At 40.5% G+C, this 14,908-nt stretch overlaps 2 protein-coding genes across 3 annotated transcripts in view; both read left to right on the top strand.

Annotated features, from left to right (window-relative positions):
* LOC308481346 (DGAT1/2-independent enzyme synthesizing storage lipids-like) overlaps positions 1-14,908 on the top strand; it is a 203,987-nt gene that overhangs the window by 101,593 nt on the left and 87,486 nt on the right. The gene's annotated exons all lie outside the window — the stretch shown is intronic.
* The window catches only part of XKR4 (XK related 4), a 145,792-nt gene that overhangs the window by 114,601 nt on the left and 16,283 nt on the right, over positions 1-14,908 (top strand). The window lies entirely within an intron of this gene.

Here is a 14,908-nt window from a genome sequence, read left to right as displayed (position 1 = left end):
AATATATGGGAAAATCTTGCAGATTGTTGTTCCTAGTGAGCAGTGAAACAAGAATCAAAGTAGGGAAAACATTTTAAGAGATACTTCACATGTAGCATCCTAGAGGAAGGCTTCATGCAAAAGGTCCCAGGTTCAATCCGGCTGGATAAGACCCCTACCTGAAACCCAGGAGATCTGTTGCTCTTCAGTGCAGACAGTCCTAACCTAGATGTCTATGTTCCTGTGAGCAAGGAGGAAAACAGAGTGGCTTCTTGAAGAGTCAAAGGAAGTGAAGGGGGGAGAGCAGCATAGAAACCTGATATAAAGAAGGGAGATGCATTGATTTACATATTTCAGTTACAATTCCTGATTTGCTGCTAGAAAAGATCAGGCAGTAACAGAGCAATTTAGGTGTTCAATTTACAATGACTGCATGTTTGCTTTGTATGTCCATTACAATTCCAAATTAAGGAGACCTTACCTTTAACAAGAAGTGTGGTGAAACCTTGACTGCTAATTGGTCACGCAACTGCAATTAATATTACCTTACATTTAATTATTTTTGTGGAAATTTATACCCTCTGTATTGTGCCTTGGTCAGACTACTGGAGTACTGTGTCCAGTTCTGGGTTCCACAGTTCAGTGGTGTAGTGTTGAGGGGGTGTCTGTTGCCCCCAGCTCCTTTTTTGGGTGGGCACAACCAGGCACCCCCACTATAGTTCCCTTACTGAGGGGAGCTGCACCCAGGCTGGCCTTTGGGAATGCTGCTCCACCTGGGAGCAGAAGCATCGAGAAGGGGGTACCACTGCCCCTCTCCGATGTTCCGATTGTGGTGGCGCTGCCTCTTTCCAAGGGGGCACATTTGGGGAGCCCTGCTGCTGAGGGAGGAACGAGTCCCTTTGGCCACATTGCCTTGCGGGACCGATGCAGCTTGTTCCTCCACACACCTGTTGCACCAAGGGAGAAACAAGCTCCATTGGCCACGGCTCCTTGTTAGAATTCCTGATCTATGATTGCAGTCATGGGATTTTTGTCTATCACATGATGGTGTATGTTTTGACTCCACGGAGTGGGAAGTGATGGAAACAGGATGTTTGTGTTACTGTGTTCCGTGAAGTGGGACTATTGTCCTTTGTTTTTCCCCTCTTTGCTGTCTGATGCTAGAGAGAGAGGGAGCCATGTTGCAGTGCTCCGTGTTTGTTTATATGTAAATAAAGTAGATTAGCCAAAATGCTGAGTTGCTGAGGTCTGTCATGCGAAATGCGCAAACTCTGCGGATCCCTAAGTGTGCCGGTGTTGGTTGACATCGGTCAGGCTGTGATGTTCAGGCTGAAGAAAGCTTATGAAGCTCCCGAATGATCAACCAGGGGGGAAGAGAACATGCCAGTCGGGTATGTGTCTCTGCCAGGGTCCTACTCGAGTGTAGGCTAAAGTCCTGACACTCCTTGCAGTGCCAGTGGAGCTCATTTCTCCCTCCATGCACCTCACAGGCTGACGGAGAAATGAACTTCCTTGTCCACAGCACCTCCTGGGGTTGGAGTCAGTGGAGCTCATTCATCTGCGCTCTGGGCGCTGGTGTCCAGAACACAGAAGAATGAGCTCCATCAGCCCAGAGCCCGCGAGGTGCTGTGGCCAAGGGAGCTCATTTTCTCCTTGACCTCTGTGCCCTGCCCCAGGCGCTCTCGCATGCCCCAGGTGCTATGGGCTCATGCAACGTCACTGCCACAGTTTGGTGAAGAGGGGACTTAGAGTATGGTTACTAGACATCCCCGTTTCCCGGGGACAGTCCCCGGATTTACAAATCTGTCCCCGGACAAAAATATGTCCCCGGAATGTCCCCAGATTTCATTTAATGTCCCTGGATTTATATTTTAAACGTAGATTTATTAGTAGGGAATGAATGTTGCGTGATTGGTTCAGCGGCACAAGACACATCATATGGGGACTTCCAGTGAGACAAAATGGTGGGCACCATGGCAGCGAGCAGCTCCTCAAGCCAGCCAGAGCCAACTACGCTACCAGGCTGGCTTCGGGCTGCTGAGACTGCCACCGCCACTGCTGAGGGGAAACCAGGGACGCCTGATGCATCAACTGGGGGAACCGCTGACCCCCCCCCGCAGCCCAAATTGAGCTGGGAGCGAGAGCACCCGGCCGACTGCCCAGCTACGCTCCAGGGCAGTAAAAATCCTGCAGCCGATGCTGGGAGAAGAAGGTGAGGAGAAAGAAGAAGGAGGAAAAAAAGAGAGGAGCCCTGACCTTGCTGCGCCGCTGCTGCCGCCACCACCACTGAGGAGGAGAGGTAGGAGAGCACCGGGGGTGCAAGAACACGTGGCTGAGCCCTGGCCCAACCCAAGCCTACTCCACAGCTGCTGGCGCTCCAAGAGAGCAGGCCAGGGCCCAGAGGAAGGCCGTGCGACAGAGGAGACCACAGAAGAGAAGATATTACTTCTTATTTTTTAAAAAAAATATTTTTGAAAAATATTTTTTCTCTTTTTTAAAAAAAAAGGTTTCCCCAGAATCTGGTAACCTTAACTTAGAGGAGTTACAATAGCAATCTGCTATTATCTAAAGGGCTGTCACATGAAGGATGGAGCAAGCTTGTCTTCTTCTGCTCCGGAGGCTAGGTCTCGAACCAATAGCTTCAAGTTACAAGAAAGAAGATTCCGACTAATCATCAGGAATAACTTTCTGATAGTAAGAGCTGTTCAACAGTGGAACAGACTCCCATGAGAGTTGGTGGACTCTCTTTCCTTGTCGGTTTGTAAGCAGACATTGGATTGCCATCTGCCATAGATGCTTTAGTTGAGATTTCTTCATTTCAGGAGGCTGGTCCAACTCTACAATTCTATTATTCTATGATTCCATATTTCAGTTTCCTGTTCATTATGTTGCTTTGAATGTATACTTTATATTTCACCTTCTTCAGTAGTGCTTTGTTATCTATCGTTTTATTTGGTGTTTTAATTAGTTGCAAACCACTTTGAGATTTTTTATTAAAAATATAAGTGGTGTACACACTGAATGAATGAACGAATCAAAGTAAGATCAGAGAGAAGACACCAGCAATTTCTCATAAGATTTAGACAACAATAAATAGACATACTGGCAATAACTCCCAGTGAACTGAAAAGGATTTGGTTCTGAGTAAGCATGTTTATGATCATGCTGTTAGCAAAGCTTACTTTCCAAAGCAGACATCTGAGCCCAAAGTCTTTTAGGAATGCCCATTCCTTTCATTATTGACATTAAGCTACCATTTTGAAGAGCAATATGATCACTGAGATCAGAAAGCACATTATAGATATGGGAAATTGAAGTATCTCTTCAAAGGAACATCAACCTTTTGTTTAACCTTCTGTTTAAGTCCCCAGTTCTTCAAGGGAGGAGGATTAAAGTGAGATGGGAGAAGAAAAGAGAAATACATACCCTTCTTTCTAAAGTGTTCATGCGCAATGGTAGAAACATTAAATTTAGGATATTTGGAGAGTCAAGTGTTTGTTTGTTAGGCAGTTCACTTCCCCCCCCCCTAACATACATGGCAGCAGTGCCAGGCTGGATGCGGCTTGGGTTTCAAAAGAATTAGAGTTAAAGGTGATAAAAATTGAAATAGAGCCAAGAACATTATCAGATCACAATCCTATAGTGATGGAAATTCAAAAAGAAACCCAATCAACTTTTAGATGGAGACTAAATGAAGAAATCTTGGATGATAAAGTCTTTTTAGAAAAGGCAAAAAAAAAAAAAAATGCTGAGAGAATATTTTGAACTAAATTTGAATAAAGGAACCGGGCCACAAACAGTCTGGGGCACTAGCAAGGCGGTGATGAGAGGACTGTTTATTCAACAAAACACAATTAAAAGGAAGTTAAAAGAGGAAAGAAGGAAAGAAATTATAAATAAATTAGCAGAGAAAGAAAAAGAGTTAAATAAAACTCCTAATAAAGAAACAGCAAAACAGGCAATTAAATTATTACAGTTGCAATACTCTATGCTAATTAGCGAGGAAATAGCATGGAAAATTAAAAAGACAAAACATTTTTTTTAAAAAAATGCTAACAAATCAGGGAAGCTTCTGGCATGGCAACTGAGAAAAAGTGAACAAAAAATATATATAAATAGGATAAAACTTAATGGTAAAATAACTGAAAAAACAAAGGAAATAAGGGAAGCCTTCGTGAAATACTACACAGATCTTTACAGAAAGGGAACAGAAAAGAAGGTACAGATAGAAGAATATGTAAAAAAGAGTAACATCCCAGAAATCACAACGGAGCAAGTAAGGATTTTAAACCAAGAAATAACCATGCAGAAAATTATAGATGCAAAAAACCAAAAAAAGGCAGGGAAATCACCGGGGCCAGATGGAATAACGGCTAAATATTATTTAAAAAATGAGTGAACAGCTTGTAAACCCATTGAGGGATACTATGAATGAAATTTTAAAAACAGGTGAAGTCCCAGAAACATGGAAAGAGGCCTATGTAACTCTAATACCAAAGCAGGATTCAGATATAACATTGGTTAAAAATTATAGGCCTATATCATTATTAAATAATGATTACAAATTATTTGCATTTGTGTTGGCAAATGGATTGAAAAACTTTCTAAAATATCATATTCATTAGGATCAAGCTGGGTTCCATCCAGGAAGGCAAATTAAGGATAATATTAGAAATGTGTTGAATATTATTGAATACCTGGAAGTTAGAAATGAGAAGAAAGCAGTGTTGATGTCTATAGATGTGGAAAAAGCATTTGATAATGTCTCTTGGGACTTCATGGAAAGGGTGATGGAGCAGATGGGTTTCGGTGTAAACTTTAATAGGGGGATACGGGCTGTTTATTCTGAGCAGAATGCAAAGATAATTGTAAATCGGGTAATAACAAATAAATGTAATATACAAAAAGGAACCAGACAAGGTTGCCCATTATCACCATTATTGTTCATTCTGGTCGTAGAAGTGCTGACTAGAAATATAAGAGAAGGTAAGGAAATAGTAGGAATAAAAGTAAGGAAGAGTGAACATAAATTAAAGGCCTTTGCAAATGATTTGGTAATTATGGTAGAAGATCCAAAAAGTTCTCTCCCTAAAGTAATGGAAAAAATTCAAGAGTTTGGTCAAGTGGCAGGGTTTAAATTAAACAAAAGTAAGACTAAAATGTATTAAGGAACATGAAAAGAAAGAGATAACAGAAAAGATATGAATAGAAGCCCACAAAAAAGTAAAGTATTTAGGTATATGGCTGACAGCAAAAAAATATTAATATATATAAGGATAATTAAGAAAAAGTTTGGCTAAAAGTAAAAAAAAATCTTGAAATGTGGAATAGGATGAACCTATCCCTTCTAGGAAGGATTTCTAGGTAGCTGAAAAGATTTGAAGGTCAGGCCAGTACCACAAATTTGCTCCCAGTGTGGCAGCCTCCTCATGAGCAAAGTACCAAAAAGAAAAACAGTTTTAAAAGAGTGAAGTGGCATGACATCTGCAAAATACTCCAATGCAAAAGACCCCAAATACAGCCTCTGCCTTTGTAGTACTAGGAATGATTCCGAACAGCCCCACAAACACAATTACCTACACTGTCTTTCTAGCTTCAAATGCATGTTGTTACTCTTACAGTTTTTTAAACCAAGGTTTGCTAGTTAATATTTACTTAAGTTTATTATAGGGGAAGAAAGATACCCCCCTCCTTGCCCTTAATATTTACTTAAGTTTATTATAGGGGAAGAAAGATACCTCCCTCCTTGCCCTGATGCTAAACAAATGCTTGACTTTTTGCTCTTTCCTTGTGCTGTCACTGGACCTGTGACAGTTCATTTCCAGGGCTCTCTTGTGCTCCCCAGACCGGATTATTAGACCACTACCTTATGTTACCTTTTTAGCTGTTTTGCTACACCTCTGATTGTGCAAAGTGCTTATAACCTTTTCATTCTTTGGCCAGAGTACCAAGTCTCCTGTGAAATATGTCCTAGGACACATGATTAATCCACAGTGTAGGAGTGAGTTGATGCCTTTACCCCAGATTCAAGTCTTAACAGACTATCATTTGTACCACTGAGGACATTCCATTCAACTTTTTGCCTGCTAGAAGTTGGTGCTGGTGTCCCACATTCATAACATGCATTTAAATACTTACAGCCCACATTTACTCAAAAAATTCAAGGCATTTTGGAACCACCTTAGCAAATGAAACGAAACTCTGCGATGAATTATCAGAACATAATCCTGTTAAATGGTTTGCTAATTACTGATGTTCTGATGATGTTTCTTGTAAGACATTCAAATCAATATGCCAGTTTATTGAAGTAGATTACCCCACTCAAAAATGTGGCGATCTGGACTGCACCTTGCAAAAAGTTTCAATAATTACACCTGCCTGGACTGGTGAAGCAACAAACGTAAGTAACACACGCTTGCCACATATTACCCAATCTTAGTTTACATAAAACAAGAATGTCTGGAATGTACATTTGCTATAAAAATTGAGCTGAAGCTCCAATACTTTGGCCACCTCATGAGAAGAGAAGACTCCCTGGAAAAGACCCTGATGTTGGGAAAGATTGAGGGCACAAGGAGACGGGGATGACAGAGGATGAGATGGTTGGACAGTGTTCTCGAAGCTACCAGCAAGAGTCTGACCAAACTGCGGGAGGCAATGGAAGACAGGAGCGCCTGGCGTGCTCTGATCCATGGGGTCACGAAGAGTCGGACATGACTAAACGACTAAACAACAACAACAGCCGACATGAATGCTCTTGAGTTTATTAGGAATAAATTCAGTTGAATCATGAAATGGGGAAAAATGTATACAGAATAATTTCTAATAATACAACATTCTTATGAGTGACAGTTATCTGGAAGGAAGCTCTAGAGGTCTGTGGTCGTGGTTCCAATTACAGTGGTACCTCGCAAGACGAATGCCTCGCAAGACGAAAAACTCGCAAGACGAAAGAGTTTTTCGTTTTTTGAGTTGCTTCGCAAGACGAATTTCCCTATGGGCTTGCTTCGTAAGACGAAAACGTCTTGCAAGTTTGTTTCCTTTTTCTTAAAACCGTTAATATCCAGGGAAACCGTGCTTCGCAAGACGAAAAATTCGCAAGACGAAAAAACTCGCAGAACGAATTAATTTCGTCTTGCGAGACACCTCTGTACTCTACAGTTGTCTTTGTAGTATTACGATACTGTACATTTTTGAAGTGGAGTTGCATCCTTTATTGGCGCCTGGGGCATGCAAGCGCCCAAGGCGAGACCAGAGGCTGGGTGCAGAGGGTTAACAAAACCTGATGCGCCAGCTGAACCCTTGCCTCTGCCACCGGGTGACACGGGGCACAGAATGTTCATGGGGCTATGCTACACCACCTGTGCAGTGGGGAGTGCAACCAGACAATGCAACCCTTGGCGAGGGGGCCAGGGGTGTGAAAACAAGGCCAAGGTCCTGGGCCCAAAAACCCTCAGCGGCAGGCAGAATGGTGATCCCTGCATGGGGGTACCTGGTTCGCACCCCCTCAAAACCATGCAGCTGGGTCTATAGCCCACTTGGCCTTCCCCACACCATGTCCCTGCATATATATATATAAATTAATTTTCAAATTTACAGAATCATAAAAAAAAATTTCAATAAATTCCCATGGACTTCCCCCGTCCCCTTCGTTAACTTTCTTCTCCTTCATCTTCCCTGATAATCCAATTCTATTAAATCTCCATTACAACCATAGTCCAATGTTTAACTACAAGTGTCATTCCAATCCTACTAATAATTTTAATTGTTTACAATGATTTTTAAGGCAAATTATATATTTTCCCCATTCCTTATTAAAATTTTGGTCTTCCTGGTTCCTGATTCTTTCGGTCATTTTTGTCATTTTTGCCATTTCTGAGTAGTCCATCAATTTAATCTGCCATTCTTCTCTGGTAGGGCCCATGTTTTCTTTCCATATCTGGGCTAATAGCATCTGGGCAGCAGTGGTCGTGTACATAAAAAGTCTCTTCTGGTCCCTTGGAATTTCGCCACCTACAATTTCTTAAAAAAACTTCCATTTTTAAAGAAAAGTTTATTTTAAAAAAATCAGTTCATTATATATCATCTTCCTTTTTTCTTTTTACTACCTTACAGATCCACCACATGTGGTAAAAGATGCCCTCTATTTCCTTACATTTCCAGCATGTATTTAACCTTGCTTTATACATTTTAGCTAATTTGCTAGGTGTTAAATACCAGCAATACATCATTTTCATATAATTTTCTTTCAAAATATATCATCCTGTAAACTTCAAATCCCAGTTCCATAACCTCTCACATGTTGCTAGTTGTATATTATATCCAAAGTCCCTTGCCCAGTGTATCATAACTGATTTGACCTGTTCGTCTTTCGTATGCCATTCTAATAGTAGTTCATACATTTTTGAAAGTATTTTAGTCTTATTTTTCTCTATTATTTTTCATGGAATTCATAAATATGGCTGGCACGCATACCTTGGTACGAGAAGGTTAAAGTACCATGTAGTAAGGAAAGCGGTTTATGAAGTATCGACAAAATATAAAAAATTATTAGAACCAAAAACAACATGGTGACCTTCCCCACTGGAGTCAATATCTCTAGAAAAAAGAAGAAAAAATGAGAAATGACTGGGCATCTTATAAAGAACTATTAATGGAAGTAGATCATGAGTTGAAACGAAAGAGGTTTGAAGATATAACAGGATTATTAACTGATTGGTTACAACACCATCAGCTTAATGATATATTTAAGATGGACAATCAGAAAGATTTCTCTAATGAAATCTCTAAATTTGAAAAAGAGTGCTTAGAAAATAAGACTAAAATACTTTCAAAAATGTATGAACTACTATTAGAATGGCATACGAAAGACGAACAGGTCAAATCAGTTATGATACACTGGGCAAGGGACTTTGGATATAATATACAAGTGCCAAACTTTTAGAAGACATCTAAATGCAGCCCTGTTTAGGGAAGCTTTTAATGTTTAATAGGTTATTGTATTTTAGTGTTTTGTTGGAAGCCGCACAGCGTGGCTGGGGGGACCCAGTCAGATGGGCGGGGTATAAATAAATAATAATAATAATTATTATTATTATTCAGAGTACTGTAACTTGGCAAACTGCTTCATCCTTTTCCATAATAAATAGTTTAGTAATTCTCAGAGAGATGAGGTAATTGTTAGTGCAACCAACGTTCAGAACTAATCATTAAGAAATTTGGAAGGCTTGCCTCTGCTTGAGCAACATTAAAAAACAACAACAGGACATTAATAATAAGGCAAAGCTATTCCAATTTTATAGGGATTAATGCAGTAGGTGGAATGTAGGTCATTATCATCTCCAAATCTACGTTAAGGTAAAGTTCAAGTGCTGCCATCTATATCTCGTTTGGATTTACACATCCAAGGCCTGTAAGATCACTTCTGTCATTTTTGTTGTTTAGTCTTTTAGTCATGGCCAACTCTTTGTGACCCCATGGACTAGAGCACGCCAGGCACTCCTGTCTTCCACTGCCTCTAGCAAGGAATTTCCCTTTCAGTGTAGCAGCACTCATGCTTTGAAACTTCCTGCCTTTTAATATCATGCAGGTGCCTTCATTGTACTATTTTGAACACTTGTTCAAAACTTATTTGTTTTTGAAAACCTACCCAGAGATACAATGCATACTTGTTTTTAATTTTGTGGATTTTGTAAATTGCTTGTAAGTTTTGTGAGATGATTTTGTAACTTACTTTTTGTGCAAGTGCTTAACAATTTCAAATAATCATCACTTGTATTTTGATAATTTTATTATTTCTGTTTTTAAAGTTAGTCAATTTATCAGTATTTTTGATAAATATTTTATACTGGAGGTTATTTTGTTACTGTTGTTAAGTGGCCTATGATTTTGTTCAGTAAAACAAATCATGATACATACAGGTCTGGATTGTATGGTTTGACCTGTGGGGGCTAGTGTGCCAAAACCCTACCTTGAAACAGAAGCCTGGACCAGACCTCCTTATGGTCCCCCCAGGGGGTGGATCTTGGTAAAATGCCACCCTGCGTGAGGCCATTTGATACCCCCAGCCCTCATGACACTGGCTTAAGCCGGGCTTTGGGAAGGGGGCGCAAGGCCCTTGCAGGATCCTAGAGCCCTTCTCCCCAAAGCCTGATGAGCACTTGTCTGCTTTGGGAAGGAGGCAGGAGGACTCTAGGACACTGTCAGAGCCCTCACACCTCCTTCCTGACGCCAGTCAAGTGCTCACTGGGCTTTAAGAAGGCTCCCTCCTTGGCTTGTGTGCTGGGTGCAACTACACTGATCAAACTGCCCTAAATCTGCCTCTGATCCCCCTTTGCTTAGTAATTGGATGTTGATGAATGGCATGGATAGTCCTCTGGGCTTAATGCCTACAACTCAGTGCTGTGTGACTGTAGTAATGCATGAGGGACACAGGTGGTGCTATGGTCTAAACCACCGAGCCTCTTGAGCTTGTTGATCATAATCACTCTGTCCCATTGCACCAGAAGTGCTTTAGTCATGCTGGCCACATGACCCGGAAAGCTGGCTGAGGACAAACACTGACTGCCTCGGCCTGAGAGTGGAGATGAGCACCACATCCCATAGTCGAATGTGACTGGACTTAACCACCCAAGGGTCCCTTACCTTTACCTTAGTAATGCATGAAAACCACTAAAGTGATTCTTCACTGACAATGAAAGATGTAACTTCCTACATCTTTCTGAAATTTCCTTACTACAAGAAATTGGTTTTGGTTTTTCCAAACCTCCTCCCCAGTTTACTCAATTTAGAATAATCTCAGAATCAGAACTTGCCAAAATTAAAATGTTCAGGATTATGCACAGTACGGCCTCTTTTCTTCCTGTAACCTTGCCTTGCCCATCTCTATACATTAAGAGTTTGCGTTTGGCTATTGGCCCACATAGCATCCTTGGGAGAAGTGGGTTTTGTTAATGCCGCACCATACACATACTTAACTATTTGGGAACGCAAATTCTCCTCCATAGGTTTATGAAAGCAGATTTCCAACTGCAGAAATTTCCTATTAGACATCCCACCAACCCACACCAACCTTTGCTTACACCCTGACCCAGTGACTGTTTCTCCATGGGATTCAGCAGCTCTGGTTGACTATACAGTAATTAACAGCACAATCCAATGGCCCTTGCACTGATGTAAATCCCAACACAGTGAAATTTGCAGTGAAGCAAGGGCCACTAGAGCATCCTGAGAATTGTCTATGTGTTCGTTTTTCATTTAAAGTATTTCATTTAAAGTATTTATAAAGATATAAATATAAAGTATTTATATCTTTCCTTTTCATCCAGTAAACTTTCAAGGTCACTAACAATAATGAATAAGGAACAATCAATTAAAAACAATGTTACAATAGTGCTTTGAAGGACTCTTGAGTGTTCTTATAAAAAAGGAAGTTTTTCACATAATAATTGTACTGTAACATCCCTGAGAGAACTGAATATCTTTCAGCCTCAACCTTGGCATAGTGTTGGCTGACCTCATCACAGAGGTCAAAAGTTTCACTGTGCCCACTTCCAAGCTCAGTAAATCTGCAAAGTTGTTCACAGCAAGCATCTAAACACGTTTATAACTGATCAAAAAGGCTTCATGCTGGTCTACACAAAGGGTACCAAATATAAATGAGTTGGATAGAAAGAGAAAAAGAGCTGGCACAATAATCTCTCAGTGCCTGTGAGGCTTTTGAAATAATGGATTCATTGGTTTTGACATGCTTGCTAACCAAATTGAAATTTGGATCTAAGTTGTTGCACCTCATTAAGCAACCATACTCAAAATCAAAGGCAATTTTTTTCAATCAATGGCTTTTGCACTCAGGCTGCCAATTTCTTAAGGGGTTATCATTGCAATCAATGGCTTCAACACTACCCTGTCATTAATAATGTTGTCTCCCATGGGATTAAGCTTAAAGTTCTCCAGATCAGGTAGCAATGACCATTTGATAAATGACATGACAGCCTTGATGTATTATGTTCGGAAAGGTGCCAGTGTCTGATGTCCAAGAAGAAAACAACAGATCCTTGTAGCAATCTTGTTTAGCAATCTGCAACAGGGTGTGACAGATCACCATGATCCCACTATAATCAAGAAGATTAGAGTCACACTGTTGCACAAAGGTATAATTAAGAAAAATGAAGACGTCTTGCACCTCTTTATGAGCAGCAGTAGTAGATGGGAGTTAAGCGCCTTGCTTTTACCGAATAATCAGTGAGTTAATGTGTGTAGGTGAGGAGAACAGACTGCGGCAGAAGGACACACCTCAGTTTACAGGCATTCCATTGAATGTCTACACAGCATCTACAAAGCCCTCTTTTTCCTTGGTCCCTGATTGCATGAAAAGACTATCACACCGGTGCATCCATCCTATAGTCTGAATAGGCATAGGTTCACATACATATTTATTTACTACTTGTATTTCCTGAGAATAGGCATAAGTATTCAAACTGTACCTAAAGAAATATTCAGTTTATAGGATCTTTTCCATGCATATTTTAACAGAGACATTTGTCTATCTTTAGAAATGTATACATTGTAGTTAAATTAGTATTAGTTCCCAAAAATGTCCAGTGCAGACAGTATAAATTACCCCCAAAATTGCATGTGCCTAATGATGTGAAAGTCCGGGGGGGGGGAGGTGGAATGAGGGGGATCTGTTTTTCCCCGAAACCTTTGGGAGGAAAATGTTGAACAGTAGCTGTCTTGTGCTCAATGGAAGAGTTGGGCCAGATGCAATTCAATGTCATCTTTTAGAGGACATGAATGTATGATTTGGAGTGATCCTAAGCTTATTTTGGGAGGTACACTCCTAGTTCCTTATCCTTTTCTAAATATTTTGGCTATTATTAGCACGGTATACCTGAAGGAGTGTATATTATTGGTATACCTGAAGGAGCTACTCCACTCCCATCATTCTGCCCGGACACTGAGGTCTAGCGCTGAGGGCCTTCTGGCGGTTCCCTCACTGCGAGAAGCCAAGTTATAGGGAACCAGGCAGAGGGTCTTCTTGGTAGTGGCACCCGGCCTATGGAACGCCCTCCCACCAGATGTCAAAGAGAAAAACAACTACCAGACTTTTAGAAGACATCTGAAGGGAGCCCTGTTTAGGGAAGCTTTTAATGTTTGACAGACTATTGTATTTTAATATTCTGTTGAAAGCCGCCCAGAGTGGCTGGGGAAACCCAGCCAGATGGGCGGGGTATAAATAATAAACTATTATTATATTGTTATTATTATGGGCACACATCCTCAACAGTCTGCTACTCACAAGTAAAGCATTGGGCTGGACACAATGAAACCAAATCTTTTCGTGGACAGTCTTCTGGATTCGTAGGTGTATAATCTGGGGTGGCTTAAAAGCTTATTGTAGACGTGACTGCCCCAGTTCTTTCACTGTTGTCATTGCTTGGGATTATGTAATTATGAACATTACAGAGGCCAACCAGATGTGGGAAACCCTAGAGCAAGTCCTGAGCGCCATCGTGTACTCCCCTCCTGTGGTTCCAAGCAACTGGCATTCAGAAGAATTGCTGCATCTGACTGTGAGGGCAGAACATAGCCATTGTGGCTAGCAGCGATTGCTAGCTTTATTCACCATAGTGGATGTTAAGGGTCAGGGACATGTAACCTTTGGCTATTTTAGAAGTTTTCTTATTGAGCTATATTTTGAACTTCCATGCAAATAGGGAACTGGAATTAGTCACCAACTTCAGCATTATGCAACAATCACCATCGGCATGCATGATGTCATAAATGAGACCTTGTACTTAAAAGCAGATTAGTTCGTTCATATATTTGTTCCCTCTCAGCAAAATAGATATTATCCTTTTTATCATTTGTGAGCATGACAGTGCAGATAATTAAGGCATAACTAATCCCTTTTCAGGGATCCTAGATTATTTACTCATTTGAAATTTTATTAACCTGTCTTTGATTCATTTGATTTCTTTCCCATGGAGGAAGAAATCTATATGAAAGTCAAGATAAAAATGTTTAAGCCACTGATCTTTTACTTTGTCTCCTGCTATTTCTCTATTAACTTCAGTTCTCAAGACCATATTTTAGCCAATGAAATAAGAACTAATATTGATTTGCAGGCAGAGTCCTGAAGCATGTGAAGTATTTTTTTTTCTAAATGCCTCGGAGTGGCTTATGGTTTTTTTGTGTGTGTGAATTTGTGGTATGAGTGGGGAGGGAGGAGTTGTGTTTCTGCAGTATGAGGTGTTGGGATTTTGTGTATATAGGGAAATTTGATGATTAAGGTCAGTGCTTTTTTTTTTTTTTTTTGCGAAAAATAGGTTCTGGTACTCACCATGAAGTTGTTACAGTAAGTGCCACACTTTTTAACAAAAAGGAAAAAGGAGGTGCCTGTACTCTGAACCCTTGAGTACATCCTGAAAAAGCACTGATTAGGGTGATCTTCTTGCTAATATGAGTTCAAATGAATGGGTTTGAGTTTTGGGACTCAGATCCCCCCCCCCCTTTGCCTTGCACTCTAGTAATTTACCTTCTGTGAAATGGAGGTTCTGTCAAAGGAAGTACCCACCAAAGTAACTGTTTTGTGAATAGGCTCCCTTCCATGGTGTCCATTCCTCAAAATTCCAAATGTGTCCACTGGCCCAAATCTATCTATAATATGATATCTCTGAATCTATCTATCTGTGATATGTGAATCTATCTATGTGATTCATATTTGTTCCCATCTTTCTACTGCACATTGTAGCGGACAGCCTTGGATGGAATTATGAATTTAGTTGGTGTGGAGGTTGCTTTTATATGCTATTTATATAATTATATTAATTTGTACAACTGACTGCATAAGTAGAAGCTAAATATAGAAATGCAGTTTTCTTGTGATTTGGGTTGGCACATCACACCTAATCAAAAGGTTATTGTG

Source organism: Podarcis pityusensis (genome assembly GCF_964106645.2).
Source record: "Podarcis pityusensis genome assembly, chromosome: 7".
Lineage (NCBI taxonomy): Eukaryota > Metazoa > Chordata > Lepidosauria > Squamata > Lacertidae > Podarcis > Podarcis pityusensis.
The sequence above is the reverse complement of the archived record's forward strand: the minus strand, read 5'-3'. Positions and strand labels throughout refer to the sequence as shown.